Source organism: Phyllobates terribilis, unplaced genomic scaffold (assembly GCF_046119375.1).
Source record: "Phyllobates terribilis strain yellow unplaced genomic scaffold, ASM4611937v1 Scaffold_5__5_contigs__length_657084704, whole genome shotgun sequence".
NCBI classification, from domain to species: domain Eukaryota; kingdom Metazoa; phylum Chordata; class Amphibia; order Anura; family Dendrobatidae; genus Phyllobates; species Phyllobates terribilis.
In genome coordinates, this window is record NW_027362765.1 from 328,341,847 (window position 1) to 328,363,390 (window position 21,544).

Here is a 21,544-nt window from a genome sequence, read left to right on the forward strand (position 1 = left end):
ATTCTCCCCATCTTGGGCCCCTCCACTTAGTAGTGTCCCCATCCTGGGCCCCTCCACCTAGTAGTGTCCCCATCCTGGGCCCCTGCACCTAGTAATGTCCCCATCCTGGGCCCCTGCACCTAGTAATGTCCCCATCCTAGACCCCTGCACCTAGTAATGTCCCCATCCTGGGACCCTCCAGTTACTAATGTCCCCATCCTGGGCCCCTCCACCTAGTAGTGTCCTCATCCTGGGCCCCTGCACCTAGTAATGTCCCTATCCTGGGCCCCTCCAGTTACTAATGTCCCCATCCTGGGCCCCTCCACCTAGTAGTGTCCCCATCCTGGGCCCCTCCACCTAGTAGTGTCCCCATCCTGGGCCCCTGCACCTAGTAATGTCCCCATCCTGGGCCTCTCCACCTAGTAATGTCCCCATCCTGGGATGCTTTGTTGCCTTCCTGAGGCCGTCTGTCAGATCCCATATCCTCTACACTGTCCAGTCACAGAGGGTGGGGGGAATGAAAAAAAAATTCTTCTTACCTTCCTGCGCTTCCCTGGTGTCCTCTTGCGGCTTCATATTTGGCACGGTCTTTTAAATGGCCACCGGCTGCAGTTGTGTCAGGGCACTCTGCTCTGACAGGCCGCACTCTGACAACACATAGGAGGAGCATTGAAAGGCCGCTGGCCTGTCAGAGACCGCAAGCTGACAAGTGTGGCCTCTGATAGGCCGGGAGCCATTTAATGTCACTGCTATGTGACGTCAGCGCGCAGCCTATAAGAGCAGAGCGCCCTCTCACCGCTGCAAACTAGGTCCTGCGTCGCCGCGGCGGGTCAGGAAAGGACCCTGCATGTGCGCGCCCCGTCTTTTAAAGGCCCCGTGCCCTGAAAATTTTTTTTTCGTTTTTTTTTTCTCTCCTTCTCTGGGGCGGGGGCCGGGCCCCATTGGGCATTTCACCGGTACCCCGCCAGGCCAGTCCGACCCTGACTACATGACAGCAGGCTCACTAGTTCTCTAGTGATAATCTCCTGCTGATATAACTGTGATTTTATCAAAACTACAGGAAGCATCCCAGTAAGTGACACCACTAGAATCAGGACCTCTGTCTCTATATTATGCTGCACTCAAATTACTTAGCAAAAACCTGGTGACAGATTCTCATTATGATATGAGTTGTAAGAATTAGATCATGAACCATGGTGGGGGCTAGAGAACACTATGTGCTAGCTGGTGAAGTCCCAGTTAAAATACAGTGCCTTGAAAAAGTATTCATACCTTGTGAACTTTTTCACATTTTTTCACGTTACACCCACAAACTTAAATGTACTTTATTGGGATTTTATGTGATATACCAACACAAAGTAGCAAGGATTTGTGATGTATAAAGAAAATGATACATAGTTTTCTAAGTGTTTTAAAAATATAAATCTGAAAATTGTGATGTATATTCAGCCCCCTGTAGTCTGATACCCATAAATAAAATCCTGAGTGACCAATTGCCTCTAAAAGTTACATAATTAGTAAATTGAGTTCACCTGTGTGTAATTTATTCTCAGTATAACTACAGCTGTTCTGTACAGGCGTCAGAGAACATTAGGGATCAAACAGCATCATGATAACCAAGGAACACACCAGAGGGGTTGGAGATAAAATTGTGGAGAAGAGTAAAGCAGGGTTAGGTTCTAAAAAAATAGCCATCCACCTAAACTGACTTCCCAAGCACTCTGGGGGAGCTGCAGAGGTTCACAGCTCAGGTTGGGGAATCTGTCCACTGATAGTTATTAGTCATATATTATACAAATCTGACTTTTATGAAACAGCAGCAAGAAGAAAGACATTTTTTTTAAAGCAAGCCATCAGAAATCCCATTTTGAATTTGTAAAAAGCCAAATTGCATGTGGAAGAAAGTTCTCTGGTCTGAGACCAAAGTAGAACTTTTTGTGCTAAATGTTACACGCACACCGCTTAAGTTCAGGTAGGGGCGAGACAGGTTACATGAATTCTTTGGAATCTTGGGGGAACATACAGTAGTATTGACCCTCAGGCAGGTGGGTGGATTCACTTGCTGACCAAACACATCTGACAAGAGTCCTCATAAACGGTAGAACAGTAGCATTTAATATTAAGCCGCACGGCCAGTGCAATTTAAGTCTCTTGAGCAACAGTCTCCAGTCACAAACAGTACAGTTTCTTCTTAAAGCACAAGAATAAACAGTCTTTCCAGTAGCACAGTACAGCACAGATCAGGTCTCTTTAGCAGCACACTTCTATGCACCCACAACCACAGGCTTCTCCTTCACAAAGGCACAGTAGTACACAGCATTCTTTATCCTGCATTGAGATGGAGGGGGGAGGGTTTGATGAGGGAGATGATCCCTGTCACACAATTCCTTCCAGTCCTTTATCTTTCTGCCTGATAAAACTCTGCAGTTATTATTTGAGGAAGTGTATCTGACCTGTGTTTAGCTTCACTCCTGATCTGAATCCTGTTCACTTCCTGGGCGCTTCTGTGAGATACAGATCACACACACACCACCTTTCCCTTCGGATCCAGCCAGACTAATAAATAAGTTCCCCACAATCCCCCTGGGGCTCAGCTAACCACTCCCTGTCTCCTGTGACTGTGTTAATCCCTCTAGTTGCTGGATGCTTCTGAAGCACAACACTTCCTGTTTCCTGTGATTGTGATAACTCTAATAGTTGCTGGAAGCTTTTGGAGCAACAGCACTACTTCTGCATGTCACATAAATGCAAAAAGTTATATGCAGCGGAAGACTAATACTACACATATTTTTGAAAACCCCACCCCTGGGGATGCTTTTCTTCAGCAGGGACAGGGAAGCTGGTCAGTGTTGATAGGAAGATGAATGGAGCTAAATACAGGGCAATCCTGGAGGAAAACTTGTTACAGGCTGCAAAACACTTGAGACTGGGGCGTTGGTTCACCTTCCAGCAGGACAACGACCATAAACATACTGTCAGAGCTACAACTGAATAGTTTAGATCAAAGCGTATTCTTTTGATTGAATGGCCCAGTCACAGTCACAGTCCAGACCTAAATCCAATTGAGCATCTGTGACAAGACTTGCAAATTGCTTCTCACAGACGCCTCCATCAAATCTCAATGAGTTAGAGCTAGTTTGCAAAGAAGAACTGCCAAAAATGTCAGCCTCTAGATGTGCAAAGCTGGTAGGGACATACCCCAAAAGACTTGCAGCAGTAATTGTAGCGAAAGGTAGTCCTACAAAGTACTGACTCAGCAGGGCTGAATACAAATGCACGTGTGGCACCCCAGGGGTCCGGTTGCCACAGTGGCATTGCCTCCCTCACAAGAGGTGATGCCATGCCTGGAAGCAAGCAGGGGTCCCCTAATCAGGTTTTACTAAGCATGCAACACTTTCCTGGCTCCAGACCAGCAAGGGGAGTTCCTCCCCTTGGCAACTGGGATCTGGGGGCGGGGTTAGTTAGACTTGGTGTGAGGAGTTGAAGTCAGGACGTCGAGGAGAGAGGAGCTGGGGAGTGAAGCTGCGCGGCAGTTCACCCCAGAGGGACACAGAGGAACCGGACACCGGAGTCCAAGGCTGTGGGGCACTGAAGGCCCAGCAGCAGAAACCGGAGGGCAGGAGACTGCAGGTCTCCTGGCCCCATCAGACGCCCGGAGGCTCAGCAGCACCGCAGGGCCCAGCACCGCCACGTGGGAGCGACGCATCAGCAAGGCCCGAGCTGCCTGCCATACGGGTGAGCACAAAGACATTGCACTCAGGGACGAGGGCCACTGCACAGCTACAAGCAGCAGGGCCAAAGAGATTAGTGGAAAGGGAAGGCCTCCAACTTCACCTCGCGATGTGGATTCCTTACTTGCTTCCAGGCTGCCCGGACTTTCACTTCTAGCCAGTACCCTAGTCCCGGCTTGTCTAATCACCGCCAGTAAAGATAAGAGGAAACCGCCATTAAGTTGTGGACTGATTATTGCAGCACCATCAACCCCTGCACTACAATGCCCAGCTCAACCTATAACATCTACACTGCCCTGGAGCTAGCTCTTCCTGTGGAGAGCCACACCATCCCTGCAGCACTCACATCAGCTCCAGAGGACCTGCTCCGCAGCGGCGGCTCCCTTTAGCCGCATACCACAGGTGGCGGCACGAACTTTGCACATAAAAACTATAAAATCGCCTTTTTACTGACCGCCCTGGTTCACGGACCGGGTCACCGCCACTGTGACATCTCCCCTAGCAAAGACTGGCCCGGCACCGAGTACCCCATGGCCCAGGGGGCGCGTCAACTTGGCCTCACGAACAGGATTCACGAAGCCCGGTATAAGCAGGTCCTGTGTGCCATAGACTTTATTGAACTGTGTTATCACGTGGTTTGCCGCCCGCCAAGCTGGAAGAAAGAAGCCCCGATCCGGAACCGCCGGGTAAGAGATCCTTCCGCCTGCAGAGCAGCATACTGGTACGTCAGCAGACGTCCAGGACCTGGATGAGGTTCACTAGGGGGGAGGAAGACGCCCAACATGGAGGAGGGTTCAGCCGCAGGCGCGGCCGCTGCCACTGTAATGCCTTTATCAATGCCATACATACCGGGGGCGGCGTGGTTGCCCCAGTACTCAGGAGAGTCGCACACCCTGAACGACTTTGAGGAGAGACTGCGCAGTTTGTTTAAAGTGTACCCCCTGTCGGAGGAGCAGAAAGTCAGCATCCTCATAGGCCAGCTGATCGGTGCAGCCCAGAGAGAAGTGAAGTCCTGGCCAGGCAGAGACAAAGGCACTGTAAAAGAAATACTGGCCTGGTTGAAGGATACCTTTGACACCCGCACCGCAGCAGAAATTAAAATGAAGTTTTACAGGTGCAAGCAAAGGGTGCAGGACAGTGTACGGGACTATGCTCTTAACCTGCAGGAGGCGCTGCGGGCCATCAAACAGGTAGACCCCGACAGTGTGCGAGATGAGGACAGACTGCTAACTGAGCAGTTTATTGAGGGGCTCCTGTCTAATGCTCACCGGACACAGCTGCGCATTATGGCTCTGCAAAACCCCGATCTGGACTTTGCACAATTTAAAGACAGAGCCATCCGGGTGCTGCAAGAATCAACACCAGGCGGCGCTGCATCCCACCGGCGCCCAGCTATCACCTACCACCAGGAGGTGGCATCCTTTTCCCCAGAACCTGTAGAGGCTGACGCGCAGACTCTGGACAATGACCCGTCTGCAGACTTGCGCCTTCATGTCCAGGAGCTGACCAAAAGTGTGGCTGCGTTAACCAAAACCGTGCAGGCCATTCAAGTGTCCCCCAAGGAAAAGATCCAGCTGGCTTCCAGTCCAGATGACGTCCCATGGCGGCGACAGAAGAGAATTCCACCGATCAGAGGGAGGAACAGCGATCGCTACGACCAGGACGGACAACCCATCTGCCGCCGCTGTCAAAAGGCGGGACACTACGCAAGATTCTGCAATTTAAACGAGCAACACCTGGGGCAGAGGGCCAACCCCCAGGAGTAAGACGACCAGGCCCACAAAGTTGGCGAGATAAGTACGTGGGAGGACGGTCGGTCCTACCTGTCGTGCTTGATGACATCCCAATGAACGCGTTGCTGGACACTGGGTCCCAGGTGACCACGATGCCATATATCCTTTATAAACAATACTGGACTGATTCAGACATTACCTGCCGTCCAGATGAACATCTTAGTATCTATGCCAGCAATGGTCAGCCCTTGCCTCAGGTGGGGTATAAAGAGATGACCATAAAAGTTGGAAAAGTAGAATTGCCATCACAAGGAATGATTATTGTTGATATTGATGCCCGAGAAAGTCATCCCATGATAACCTTAGGCACTAATGTGATAGAAAATTGTCTTGGAGAAATTATTGTTTTGTTACAACAGGTCGCAGAGACTGCCAGTTCCAGTCAGCAGCGGGTTCTGCAGAAAGAAATCAGAGCCCTGATGAAAAGACAACAGGTAGAACTGTCTGGTGGTGAAGTTGGCAGTGTAAGGATGAGTGATCCGTTCCCCATTGCAATGCCCCCTAGGAGTGAAATGTTGATGTGGTGTCGAGCAGCAATTGGTCTCAGGGGTCAAGATTATCAGGCCCTGGTAGAGCCCGTATACTCTGACAGTAGGCCTACCATCTTGACAGCCAGGGGGGTAGTCGATGTCCGCAAAGGGAGAGTACCGATATGCATCCTGAACTGTGGGGAGAAAGAGGTCCATTTACCCCGGTATGCCACTCTTGCTAAGCTGTTTACTGTCAGTAACAATGCAATAAAGACAGTGGAACCCTTACTTCCATCCAAACCGGCGGAGGATAATGGCTCCAAGGGGCAGATGGAGGACTGGTGTCAGAAGCTACAAGTGGGCACTGACTCCACCTCTTTGCACCAAAAGCATGGAGTATACCGGGTGGTCCAAGAGTATGAACGAGTCTTCAGCAAACACATGCTAGACTTTGGGCAGGTAAAAGGGGTTCAACATCATACCCCCACAGGAGATCATCCGCCCATTAAAGAGAGGTACCGGCCTATACCCCCAGCTCACTATCAATGTGCCAAAGGGATGTTACGGGAGATGAAGGAGGCTGGGGCGATAAGGGATAGTTGTAGCCCCTGGGCAGCTCCATTAGTTCTCGTTAGAAAGAAGGAGGATGTGTGTTGATTACAGGCAGATTAACCGCATTACACATAAGGACGCCTACCCATTACCCAGAATTGAGGAGTCATTAGCAGCATTGAGATCAGCTAACTATTTCTCCACTTTGGATCTCACCAGTGGGTACTGGCAGGTTCCCGTGGCGAGGCGGACAAGGAAAAGACCGCGTTTACAACACCAATGGACCTCAGCGAGTTCAACTGCATGCCGTTCGGGCTCTGCAACGCCCCAGGAACCTTCCAGCGGTTAATGGAGTGCTGCCTAGGACACAAAAACTTTGAAACCGTCCTGCTGTACCTAAATGATGTAATTGTCTACTCAAAGACATATGAAGACCATCTGGAGCACCTGGCCGAGGTGTTCTAAGCTCTATCTGGTTTTGGCCTGAAGGTCCAAGTGCCACCTGCTGAAGCCCAAGGTGCAGTACCTAGGTCATGTGGTAAACACCGAAGGTGTAGCACCAGACCCAGAAAAAGTCACCATGATTAAAGACTGGCCAAGACCCTCCACTATTAAGGAAGTGCGGCAGTTCCTCGGGGTGGTAGGTTACTACAGGAGATATATCCAGGGTTTCACCAAGATAGCGGCACCAATGCAGGACCTTCTAGTGGGCCAGTCCAAGAAGGCCAAAAAACAGAAACCTCCGTTCAAATGGGATAAACCAGAGGACAAATCCGACTGAAAATGGCTCTCACCGGAGACAAAGTCCTGGCCTACCCCAACTATGGCCAACCCTTTATACTTCATACAGATGCCAGCAACGTGGGATTGGGAGCGGTGCTGTCCCAGGTACAGCAAGGCAGAGAGAGAGTGATTGTCTACACCAGCAGGAAGCTCCGTCCTACGGAAAGGAACCCCGACAACTATAGTTCCTTCAAGTTGGAGTTTTTAGCCATAGTTTGGGCTGTAACAGAGCGCTTCAAGCACTACCTCGTCTCCTCCAGATTTACAGTCTTCACGGATAACAACCCGCTGATGCACCTGGAGACTGTGAAGCTTGGTGCCCTAGAGCAACGATGGATGGCCCAACTGTCTAACTACGAGTTTACCATCAAGTATCGGGCGGGGCATAAAAATTCAAATGCTGATGCGTTGTCCAGGATGCCCACCTTGCCAGATGGGGGAGAAGACCCGGAAGAGCTGGAGGAGATAGAGATACCCACTTTCCATCGTCATGGGGTGGCCCAGTGCTCCCACTGTGAGAGGGACAAGCGATCCGCCAAAAGAGAGGCCACGTTCAACCCATTGCCCCACCATGGATGGGCAGAGACGCAGGATAGCGACCCGGCTGTCCGCCTAGTCAAGGAGTTGCTGACGCAAGCTGACTCGCACCCTGATCCAGATGCTCCACAGGAGACCCAACAGTTGTGGAAGGAGAAGGTCAAACTGTTCATCTACGAGGGAAAGCTGTGTCGAAGAAGTATCAACTCCCGGACACGCAAACTGATCTGGCAGGTGGTAGTTCCGAGGCGGGATGCGCCAATGGTCTTAGAAGTGTACCACGATGGAGCAGGACACTTCGGGTGGAAGAAGTTGGAAGTACTGCTATGTGAGTGATTCTACTGGGTTGGCATGAGGAAAGCAATCGAGAGATGGTGTCAAGAATGTGGTCCATGCAACCTGAGAAGGAAAGACCATGATATCCAGAGGGCTCCCCTGCAGCCCATAATCACCAAGCAACCACTCGAACTGGTAGCCTTGGACCATGTGAAGCTAGCCCCAAGCCAGTCAGGCTATGTCTACGCTCTCACCATAGTAGACCACTACTCCAGGTTCTTGGTAGTAGTGCCAGTAAAAGACCAGACGGCTCAGACGGCAGCCAAAGCGTTCCAACAGCACTTTTGTCGCCCGCACGGTTACCCTGAACGGGTGCTTACCGACCAAGGTCCAGCCTTTGAAGCAGAGGTGTTCCAGGAATTCTGTAACTTGTACGGCTGCAAGAAAATAAGGATGATGCCGTATCATCCCCAGACCAACGGGTTGTGTGAGAAGATGAACCAGGTGGTAATACACCTGTTGAAGACCTTGCCCCTTGAAGAACGTAGCCTGTGGACAGAGAAGTTCCCTGATTTGGTGGACCTATATAACCACATCCCAGTGAACGCCACAAACTGTACATCCACTTACCTAATGAGAGGAAGACCTGGTAAGCTACCCATCGACTTAGACATGGGGGTCTTAACACCAGAGACGACATCACCAGATGCAGATTGGGATACAGAGCGGCAGCAACAATACCGCAAGGTGCAAGAATGTGTGGAGAGAAGTTTGTCCCAGGCGAGACAAAAGCAGTAGAAAACTTACAATCAGCACACACCTGCAGTTCCCTTGTCACCTGGAGAACAAGTACTCAAAAGGAAGAGACGAGTCCATAAATTAGATGACCAGTGGGAGGTTGAGCCATACACCATCCTACCTTCGAATTATGATAACACCAAAGTGTGCCTCATCAGTAAAGATGGAGGGGAAACTTCAGCGGCAGTCTCAAGAGACCACTTGAAGGTATGTCCTGAACAGTTGAAACACACAGAAGAAGATCAAGACAGCCCTCGGCCCACAGAAAAAGTGGAGGAAATGGTTCAGGCAGTCCTCGGATAATTTCCCCGGTCTTGGACGCAGGTGAATAGTGCAATTGTAGTACCGGTCCTCACTTTTCTCCAAGCGGCCTCACCAGTCGGCCCCAGAGACAGAGGTTTCATCATCAACTGACCAGGAGAATCGACCCTCTGCTAGCAGTGAACCTGTCGTACCCATGGTGAGCCCAAGAATTCGTAGGAGATTACCCAGCCTACCAGTGTTACCTCAGACTACCTGTAGTGTAGTTCACACTGAACCCACCACACCAGGGGTAGACACTAGGGACCAGGGTAGGTCAATGACAACAAATGTACTCCGTAGATCAACCCAGAGTACTAAAGGTCAGCTCCCTGCCCGCTGGAGAAACTAAAGTATAAAGTATAAGAGAACTAAAGTGTATGTTGTTTATAGTTGTACCTGTTAAATAGTCTTGGAAAAGTATATTTGTTGAATTTATGGACAATTGGGCCACAGGACTAGGTGTGGTCAGGACAATATTGAATATAGTTACTAATAGTCCTAGAAAATAAACCGCAGGCGTGGCTGAAGACCAGGCCCAACGAAAGAGTGCCCTGAAGCCACGCCCAGGGATGATTCACAAAGTGGGTTGATACAGTTCCCACCAGCCAAATTACAGTTACCAGGATTGTGGCGTAAGGACTAAGCGCCGCAGTGCCTGCTTTCAATGTTTGTTGGGTTTTCGTAACTTTTGACTTTTGTAACCTGTTTGTAATGTGAATTATTATTGTTAATTGTTAATTTTAAAAGGTATCCTCAGTCCGGGAGTACTGAGGTTAACTAGGGGGGAATATGGCACCCCAGGGGTCCGGTTGCCACAGTGGCATTGCCTCCCTCACAAGAGGTGATGCCATGCCTGGAAGCAAGCAGGGGTCCCCTAATCAGGTTTTACTAAGCATGCAACACTTTCCTGGCTCCAGACCAGCAAGGGGAGTTCCTCCCCTTGGCAACTGGGATCTGGGGGCGGGGTTAGTTAGACTTGGTGTGAGGAGTTGAAGTCAGGACGTCGAGGATAGAGGAGCTGGGGAGTGGAGCTGCGCGGCAGTTCACCCCAGAGGGACACAGAAGAACCGGACACCGGAGTCCAAGGCTGTGGGGCACTGAAGGCCCAGCCGCTGAAACCGGAGGGCAGGAGACTGCAGGTCTCCTGGCCCCATCAGATACCCGGAGGCTCAGCAGCACCGCAGGGTCCAGCACCACCACGTGGGAGCGACGTATCAGCAAGGCCCGAGCTGCTGCCATACTGGTGAGCACAGAAACGTTGCACTCAGGGACGAGGGCCACTGCACAGTTACAAGCAGCAGGGCCAAAGAGATTAGTGGAAAGGGAAGGCCTCCAACTTCACCTGGCGAGATGGATTCCTTACTTGCTTCCAGGCTGCCCGGACTTCCACTTCTAGCCAGTACCCTAGTCCCGGCTTGTCTAATCACCGCCAGTAAAGATAAGAGGAAACCGCCATTAAGTTGTGGACTGATTATTGCGGCACTACAAAGCCCAGCACAACCTATAACATCTACACTGCCCTGGAGCTAGCTCTTCCTGTGGAGAGCCACACCATCCCTTCTGCACTCACATCAGCTCCAGAGGACCTGCTCCGCAGCGGCGGCTCCATATAGCCGCATACCACAGGTGGCATCACAAACTTTGCACATAAAAACTATAAAAACTATAAAATCGCCTTTTTACTGACCGCCCTGGTTCACGGACCGGGTCACCGCCACTGTGACATCTCCCCTAGCAATGACCGGCCCGGCACCGGGTACCCCAGGGCCCAGGGGGCGCGTCACACGCCATCATTTTCAGATATATATTTTTAAATAGAAAACCATCATATAATTTCCTTAACAAATTCTCTTGCTACTTCGTGTTGATATATCACATAACATCCCAATAAAAAAAAATTTAAGTTGTCCGTGTAACATGAAAAAATGTGAAAGGGTCACAGGATATGAATACCGTTTCAAGGCACTTTAGTTGGAGAATCTTTGCATTAGGTAGCTGGTTGCTGTCCCTGTAATTAATATTTGGCTGGCTGATTTTCCTTACAGAGGTCAAAGTTGTCTACAAATTGATGTATGTATACAGTATGATATAGCTGATAGTTCATATAATTTGGTAACAAGATAGAACCCCAGATTTCCCATACCAACAGTTTTAGGAGGTGTGAAACATACACTAGTAATATTTTACATATTTGGTGGCACTACTCCAAGATACAACCCTTTTGGGCACCCTATCATATATGCTCAAACACCTTAAAAATCATGGCCACACTTAACACAGTGACTCTTTGGACTACCCTAATTGGCTTTATGGACCACACTCTATGGCTCTATGGATGGGCAAAGTGCAACAGGTTTCCCTAATGGAAGAGTTGTCATGTTAGCAAGACTAGAGAAAGGTTCCTGTGGACATAGAAGCCATGGAAAGGCTTTATATTAAAACTTATCTGATATAACTGAGGCCTTAATAGCCTCAAATGTCATTGAAGTCAATGTCCTTCCTGAATAACTGAGTCCACCGACCATTTGTTTTATAAGGATCCAAGGATGTATTTTCCATGGTCTTGAGCATAGATGAGTACTTTCTCCGTATTACAGTTCACCTTTGTAACTCTCTATTTCCACATCAGATGTTGTTACATTCTTATATCCTGTTGTGAAATAAGAAAGTTGCCCATTTAAGAGATCCTTGAAGTTATGTAAGTGGGATAATGGTCACTGAAACATTCTCTTTCATTCTGAAACATTTCTGAAAAGGTTTTTACTTTTTCAGTTCAGTAAAAAATAATATTTTATAGGGAATCTGTCAGCAATTTTTTGCTATTTAATCTGACAGCAATATGATGAAGGGGCAGATACCCTGTTTCCGCTGATGTGTCACTTATGCCACTGTTAGTTGGAGTTTTAATAACATCAGTTTTTTATCAGCAAATTAACAGTAGAGGACTAGGTGTCGTGTGCCATGTAGTCCTCCAGCTCTGTGTAACCTCATGCCCATCACTAATTGGCAGCTTCCTGCCTATGCACAGTGTACACAGAAATCTGCCAATCAGTGGTGTGGGTAGCGTTATACAGAGCTCAGCATTCAGAAAACTGCAGCAGTAAAAAACAGTGATTTTATAAAAATTATAGCAAACAGACCAGTAATTAACACATCGCTGGAATCATGGTATCTGTCCCTACATCATGCTACTCTCAGATTACATAGCAAAAACCTGGTATCTTTACAGCCTGGATAATCCACTGTGTGCACAATAACAGTATTAGGCATTTTGTTTTTCGATGATTAATTTAATTATTGAATAACTACAGTGCTGTCAGTAAATCCAAAAGGTTAATAAACCTGAATATTTAAGAAAGTGAAAGTGAGATTTCGTCTTTCTTAGGAGAATATCTATGCGTGCTGAATTATTGAGCAACTAAATGAAAAACGGAAATTTTCCCACCTCAGTTATTTATTTTCTTTTTGTTAAAGTGAGAATAATACCAAACAACGCAAAATGGACAAAAATACATTTCTGACATTTAAAAGAAACAGTAACCAGCTTTTCAATTCTCTGAATAATATATATGTGCATATGTAACCAGCATTATGCTATAAATAATATAGTCTATCAAGAGGTGATTTCAGAAACATGAGAAAGACGTATATTTACGTATTATAATTCATCAGACATAAGTCTTGTAGTCTGAAAGGCGATTGCAGAAACATTTAGTGCCTGATTCAGATTATGATCAGATTATCAGATATGAGTCTTGTCAATCCATTTGGTCTGGTCTGTATTGATTAGGCATTCCTCCTGGGTCCCGGGCGGATGAATCTGCTCTTTGTAACATATATGCTCTTTGAAGCGTGTATTATATATATATATATGTTACTGTAAAAGTCAGAAGGCCGGTAAAACCTAGGATTACCGGTCAATGTGGACATTTACCGAGGCCGTCGGTAAAAGCTCAAAATGAAAAGTAAAATTGGACTTTTACCGGTGAAGTCTTGGTAAATCTTAACATTTCTCAACAGCGTTGGTAAAAGTCAGATGTATTCCATATAAACGAACGATTTTGGACTTTTACTTTTGGGCAAATTGGTAAATCTTTACATTTACCAGCATGTGTTGGTAAAAGTAACTACCAGCATGTGTTGGTAAAAGTAACTTTGAGTCACAGAATTCTGACTCTTACCAGCAATTTCTGACTCTGATGAAGGCCTTAATCGTTAGAAATATTTTTATTCTTCAAAATGCAGATGCAAATGAACAAATACAAATAGGAAAATGCAAATAGAAAACATTTATGTAGGAAAATACTTCTCAAAAATGACAAATTACCGCAAATACAAGAATAACGCAACTTCAAAACTATGTAATTCTGTAATTGTGACTAGGGATAAGCGGATAGATCCGTCCAGACCCGTTATCCGAGCGGATAACGGGCTGTACGGATACGGATAATCCCGATATCTGTCGGATATATCCGTGCCTTCCGATAATGCATGTTTCATGCATCATCGGAAGGCATGGATGGTGCGAGTGTGCAGGGCAGATTTTGTTCATTGTTATTACCATATTTTCCCCATTTACTCTTATTACATTTATAAAAACTTTGAACACTGTGTCCTCCATTTCCTCGCCGTATCTGCCTAATCAGACACCTTTCCCACTGTGTCCTCCATTTCCTCGCCGTATCTGCCTAATCAGACAACTTTCCCACTGTGTCCTCCATTTCCTCGCCGTATCTGCCTAATCAGACAACTTTCCCACTGTGTCCTCCATTTCCTCGCCGTATCTGCCTAATCAGACAACTTTCCCACTGTGTCCTCCATTTCCTCGCCGTATCTGCCTAATCAGACAACTTTCCCACTGTGTCCTCCATTTCCTCGCCGTATCTGCCTAATCAGACAACTTTCCCGCGGTGGCTTACACTTTTTATTACACTCTTCTCAGCTACATTTTAATGTGCACATTTACCAACTGCTCTTGGTTAAAGTCAGATGTTCCATCTTCACACCTGATATTTCTGACTTTCACCATGCTCGACGGTAAATGTTAACATTTACCAAGACTTCACAGGTAAAAGTCCAATTTTACTTTTCATTTTGAGCTTTTACCGACGGCCTCGGTAAATGTCCAGATTGACTGGTAAAACCTAGGTTTTACCAGCCTTCTGACTTTTACAGAAACATATATATATATATATATATATATATATATATATATATAGTACAGACCAAAAGTTTGGACACACCTTCTCATTTAAAGATTTTTCTGTATTTTCTTGACTATGAAAATTGTAAATTCACACTGAAGGCATCAAAACTATGAATTAACACATGTGGAATTATATACTTAACAAAAAAGTGTGAAACAACTGAAAATATGTCTTATATTCTAGGTTCTTCAAAGTAGCCACCTTTTTGCTTTGATGAATGCTTTGCACCCTCTTGGCATTCTCTTGATGAGCTTCAAGAGGTAGTCACCGGAAATGGTCTTCCAACAATCTTGAAGGAGTTCCCAGAGATGCTTAGCACTTGTTGGCCCTTTTGCCTTCACTCTGCAGTCTAGCTCACCTCAAACCATCTCGATTGTGATGGTTTGGTGACTGTGGAGGCCAGGTCATCTGGCGTAGCATGCCCATCACTCTCCTTCTTGGTAAAATAGCCCTTACAAAGCCTGGAGGTGTGTTTGAGGTCATTGTCCTGTTGAAAAATAAATGATGGTCCAACTAAACGCAAACCGGATGGAATAGCATGCCGCTGCAAGATGCTGTGGTTGCCATGCTTGTTAAGTATGCCTTCAATTTTGAATAAATCCCCAACAGTGTCAACAGCAAAGCACCCCCACACCATCACACCTCCTCCTCCATGCTTCACGGTGGGAACCAGGCATGTAGAGTCCATCCGTTCACCTTTTCTGCATCGCACAAAGACACGGTGGTTGGAACCAAAGATCTCAAATTTGGACTCATCAGACCAAAGCACAGATTTCCACTCGTCTAATATCCATTCCTTGTGTTCTTTAGCCCAAACAAGTCTCTTCTGCTTGTTGCCTGTCCTTAGCAGTGGTTTCCTAGCAGCTATTTTACCATGAAGGCCTGCTGCACAAAGTCTCCTCTTAACAGTTGTTGAAGAGATGTGTCTGCTGCTAGAACTCTGTGTGACATTGACCTGGTCTCTAATCTGAGCTGCTGTTAACCTGCGATTTCTGAGACTGGTGACTCGGATAAACTTATCCTCAGAAGCAGAGGTGACTATTGGTCTTCCTTTCCTGGGGCGGTCCTCATGTGAGCCAGTTTCTTTGTAGCGCTTGATGGTTTTTGCAACTGCACTTGGGGACACTTTCAAAGTTTTCCCAATTTTTCGGACTGACTGACCTTCATTTCTTAAAGTAATGATGGCCACTCGTTTTTCTTTACTTAGCTGCTTTTTTCTTGCCATAATTCAAATTCTAACAGTCTATTCAGTAGGACTATCAGCTGTGTATCCACCAGACTTCTGCACAACACAACTGATGGTCCCAACCCCATTTATAAGGCAACAAATCCCACTTATTAAACCTGACAGGGCACACCTGTGAAGTGAAAACCATTTCCGGTGACTACCTCTTGAAGCTCATCAAGAGAATGCCAATAGTGTGCAAAGCAGTCATCAAAGCAAAAGGTGGCTACTTTGAAGAACCTAGAATATAAGACATATTTTCAGTTGTTTCACACTTTTTTGTTAAGTATAGAATTCCACATGTGTTAATTCATAGTTTTGATGCCTTCAGTGTGAATGTACAATTCTCATAGCCATGAAAATACAGAAAAATCTTTAAATGAGAAGGTGTGTCCTAACTTTTGGTCTATACTGTATATACACATATACAGCTCCCGGCTCCTGTTCTGCCTATTTCATTCTCATTCTGACCTCAGCCTGTTTCCTGATTATTTCTCTAACTTACGGTTTGTCACTTGTCATACCATCTGTTTCCAACCCAGTGATCTGAGCATTCCCGTCAGTCCCCTTCACAGATCAGTGGGTCTCTGTGAAAATCCACATCTCTATACAGGGGTTTAAAGGGGTTCTCCACTACTTATTATCTCCTATCGCTGGCCGCTCACAGGCATCACGTGACCCCCGGCTGCAGCCGCCTCTGACATCCGCTGACGTCACGACAAGTCCAGGCCGCAGCCGAGGTTCCCTCCTCTGCGTTCCACCGGTGGATGCTGAGTTGTAGGCGCCTTACCCCGCACGTCACACCCAGCATCCACCGCTCGCCATTCATTGTGAAAACCACCAATAGCACCACTCACAGGCTGAACCTGCAACAGAAAGTAATTACAAAGACACTTATGGGCCCCGGGGAGATACATTGGGGGCATAATAAAAAGTTGTGGCCAACTTCTTTAAAGGTAAAGGCGAGTGCTCTACTGGGACTGGATAGTAACAGTAGCTAGCACAAAGTTTAAAGCCCAGTGTCCTAGAGATGCAGTGAGTGACAGCTCAGCTGCTCTATAGAATCAGGGGTATGCTGGGCTGTCAGTATTGTGAGTGACAGCCCAGCCATCCAATCTGGCCGGGCCTCCTGGGTTTCCTCCAGGTGTCACCCGTTCAGGGTGATTACCTGGCTATTCAGCTGGCTGACAGTGGTCAGACCATTGCCAGTCATAGCTTTGCTCGGTGATGTGTGCGCCTTGATCTTAAGAGTTCTGCTATTCTGATCTTTGTTGACTGACTTCAGACTTTGCCTTTGATAATTCTTTTATATTGCCCCTTTGCCTTTACCAAACTCTGACCTCTGTTGCTTGACCTCGAACTTTGCCTTCTGACCATTCTTTTGCTTTACCCTTTTGCCTTTGACGTGCTCTCCTGGTATTTGACCCCGGATTCCTTGACTCCCTTGTCTCATGGCTTGCCCATAAGTAGTGACTCAGCATCACATTCACCATCATTTTAACTATATACTGCAGTTTTGTAGTATTGCAGCATACAGAACAAGTGATTGCCATGTCATATTTACTGTACTGTTCATGTACTAAAAAGAATACCAAAATTAAATGCAAAATTGCATATTTTTTCACCATTTCGCCCCAGTTAAAATTATTTCCTATTTTGCAGTATATTATATGGTAAAAAAAAAAATTAAGACTCTTGGAAGAAGGAAAGGAAAAACAAAAGCACAAAAAGAACAATCATGAAGTTATCAAGAGGTTAAACTTTCATCAACAAATAAACACTACTGAATACATATCTCTGAAGATTGAATATCTGATATCATCATAAACATAAAACCTATAGAATGCAGTTTATTAATAAATCTAATCTGGCAACGAATGGTGTTAATAAAAATATGGGGAGAGAACAGCTTGCATTATACAACATAACATAAATGAAACATTACTTTATATGTGCTCCAAAATATTGACAAAAAAGTGAATAAATAATAAGGATATGTTTTTTAAAATCCAGGGGTTACCCCTACTTATCCACTAGCACCCCCCTCCAATCACTAAAAGGGGATCCCAACTCCCCTAGTTTAATTAAAGTAGTGCCTGAGCTTGTATGTGTGATCCAGGGTTTAATATGTGATTGCTTTATTACAGGCTAGTAGTATGGCAAAGTTACTGTGTTTGTCCATGGTACAACCCAAAGTATATGCCATAAAGGTAAAAGTAACCATCAATCTGAAAATAGTCTTACCATGTATCCAGCAAATTACTTTAATTAACTTGTGCTTCTTCATTCTTACCAGGTATGACAGCATTTCACTTTTTTCTTTCTTGGTTTTATTATTGGACACCAATATCTACTAAAGTCCTTGGACCAACAAAATATCAAAACTATAAAACAAATCAGAGGAAAAGCTGATGCTATGGGTGATGCTATTGGTATTGCTCTTTCTTTAAGCATCTTGTCATTAGGTTTATTGTTTAGAATGTCTGTGGTTTTACCTAGAACTACAGATAAACTTAGTTTATCTGATATCTGTGAATATCAAAATGAAAAATGCGCACTATTTTAGATAAACTATAGGGGAAAAGAAGGTTTTCCAGAGGGAAAATTTTTAAAACAAAAGAAAGGTTGCGAGAGCAAAACGGGCAAGAAAACACAAGGTTAATGATGGTCAATAGAGAACTTTGTGATATAAATGACCAAAAACTAGGGTGGATAGGGACTGCTATTTTTTATGATAAATAATTCCTTGTTGTTGTTCCATAAGAAGACCATGAACTTTTTAAATGAAGTTAGTCATTAACTAGCTGCACCGTCTAGATAGCTCTATAACCCAACCTTGGATGCCAACTTTTTGATTGCTGTGCTTCATTTCTAAAATCTGTTGCACAAGTCGATTATAACCTATCTCTGAAATGCCCTGTCATGTGCGCATATCTAAATACAGCATAAAGGGCGTACAATTGAAGGGTTAATTATCATAAGCAAGAACTACTGTGAACTTCCAAACACACTACATATTTATGTGTAACTCCATGTCACATTTTTCTCGTTAAAAATGTAGATGAGAGACTCATAAAGCGATCTTCCCCTTACTTATTGGCACTATATATTGAGCAGGGTAAACACAGAAGAATCTTCCAAGGTTGCTGGAACAGCGCAGGTAGGCAAAAGGCTTGTGTGCAGACCACTTTGACTATCTTAAGTATTATTAATAATAGTTACCTTTAAATTATGTATGGAAGACCAAAAAACAACCAACAATTAGGTTTCTCAGTTTGAGTGGTTTTGATCTAATATACAGTTATTTGGCTACTGTTCGATTACAGACATTTTATTGTTCCTTTTTTACCGTTTGAAGATATTTTAGGACTTTATTAACAATTCAAAATCTGTATTAAAGCAAAACCTCTAGAATTCAGAAACATCCTTTAGAGAAGGTGATTTAAAAGAGATTTTTTTAAGAAAGACTCTTTCTGGCTTTTAAGTTGGGATTCAATTCTGATTCATGTGCCAAATTGTAGAAAATGTATGCCACTATGTGCTGACATTCTTTGCAAATATGGCTTTATGTGTGTTGTTTTTTATGATAGAAAATCAGGAAAGATCAGAAAGGGTCACTAAGATCTCTGAACTCAGCAAAATTCATGAAATGTCTTCTAAACAGTCCTGCCCCAATGCCATTACCTCTAATTTTGGGAAGCTTGTACCTACATTGATGTACATAACCATACCTTTCTGGCCACCATTATCTAAGCTCTATTGTGACAATTTTAGCCCACATTAACCTAATACCCCACCTAAGGCTTGGATGAGTGAATATTCTTCTACAAGATGGCTTGAATCTTATGTGACCCAACCAAACAACCTTCCCAACATAGTATAGAAGTTGTTATATTAACGTCTGGTTAGAAATACCCAGTCACTCCTAATTTTATTTCTAATGCTTGGGAAACAAAGTCTTCATTATTCTGAAACCACCCATTTATTATCAAGATCTCTTTGTTTCTTAAAGAGGAACTGTTACTTGACATAAATATGTTGATTTGTTCTACTTGATGTGAATGTTGTTGTTCTCCTGAATGTTTTTTTTTTTTTTTTAACGTTCCTTAACCTTCCCGTTACTAAGATATGACCAACTCTACCCTGTAAGTAAATATAGCCTTTTTAGCCAAGTGAGTGCGGTTTTCAAATCTACTCTATGGGAGTATATGTGAGGGCCATGCCCAGTTGACTAAAGAGGTGAATTTACATACAGGGAATAAGGGACATATTTCAGAAATGGAGAGACACAAGGACAAAAGAAAAAGAATGTCAGATTCAAAAGAACTTTCACATTTGTAAAAAATGACATACAATGGGTACGGAAAGTATTCAGACCCCTTTAAATGTTTCACGCTTTGTTTCATTGCAGCCATTTGGTAAATTCAAAAAAGTTCATTTTTTTCTCATCAAAGTACACTCTGCACCCCATCTTGACTGAAAAAAACAGAAATGTAGAAATTTTTGCAAATTTATTAAAAAAGAAAAACTGAAATATCACATGGTCATAAGTATTCAGACCCTTTGCTCAGTATTGAGTAGAAGCAGCGTTTTGAGCTAGTACAGCCATGAGTCTTCTTGGGAATGATGCAACAAGTTTTTCACACCTGGATTTGGGGATCCTCTGCCATTCTTCCTTGCAGATCCTCTCCTGTTCCATCAGGTTGGATGGTGAACGTTGGTGGACAGCCATTTTCAGGTTTCTCCAGAGATGCTCAATTGGGTTTAGGTCAAGGCTCTGGCTGGGCCAGTCGAGAATGGTCACAGAGGTGTTCTGAAGCCACTCCTTCGTTATTTTAGCTGTGTGCTTAGGGTCATTGTCTTGTTGGAAGGTGAACCTTCGGCCAAGTCTGAGATCCACAGCATTCTGGAAGAGGTTTTCATCCAGGATATCTCTGTACTTGGCCGCATTCATATTTCCTTCAATTGCAACCAGTCGTCCTGTCCCTGCAGCGGAAAAACACCCCCATAGCATGATTCTGCCACCACCATGTTTCACTGTTGCGATTGTATTGGGCAAGTGATGAGCAGTGCCTGGTTTTCTCCATACATACCGCTTAGAATTATCACCAGAAAGTTCTATCTTTGTCTCATCAGACCAGAGAATCTTATTTCTCATAGTCTGGGAGTCCTTCATGTATTTTTGTGCAAAATCTATGCGGGCTTTCATATGTCTTGCACTGAGGAGAGGCTTCCGTTGGGCCACTCTGACATAAAGGCCCGACTGGTGGACTGTTGCAGTGATAGTTGACTTTGTGGAACTTTCTCCCATCTCCCTACTGCATCTCTGGAGCTCAGCCACAGTGATCTTGAGGTTCTTCTTTACCTTTCTCACCAAGGCTCTTCTTCCATGATTGCTCAGTTTGGCTGGACGGACAGGTCTAGGAAGACTTCTGGTGGTTCCAAACTTCTTTCATTTAAGGATTATGGAAGCCACTGTGCTCTTAGGAACATTGAGTAATGCAGAAATTCTTTTATAACCTTGGCCAGATCTGTGCCTTGCCACAATTCTGTCTCTGAGCTCCTTGGGCAGTTCCTTTGAGCTCATGATTCTCATTTGGTCTGACATGCACTGTGAGCTGTGAGGTCTTATATAGACAGGTGTGTGCCTTTCCAAATCAAGTCCTATCAGTTTAATAAAACACAGCTGTACTCCAATGAAGGAATAGGACTATCTCAAGGAGGATCACAAGGAAATGGACAGCATGTGACTTAAATATGAGTGTCTGAGCAAAGGGTCTGAATACTTATGACCATGTGATATTTCAGTTTTTCTTTTTTACATGTCTTACAGTCTTCTCCAGAATTCCAGTCAAAGGTCCATTTTAAGGTTTACTCCATACCCTCCATC

At 45.1% G+C, this 21,544-nt stretch overlaps 1 protein-coding gene across 1 annotated transcript in view; it reads left to right on the forward strand.

Moving 5' to 3' along the window:
- Positions 1-18,685: 18,685 nt before the first annotated feature.
- LOC141273150 (pendrin-like) overlaps positions 18,686-21,544 on the forward strand; it is a 175,035-nt gene continuing 172,176 nt past the window's right edge. Inside the window, exon 1 of the mRNA XM_073684596.1 lies at positions 18,686-18,814. The gene's annotated coding sequence lies outside the window, so the exon portion shown is untranslated. The remainder of the gene's footprint in view (positions 18,815-21,544) is intronic.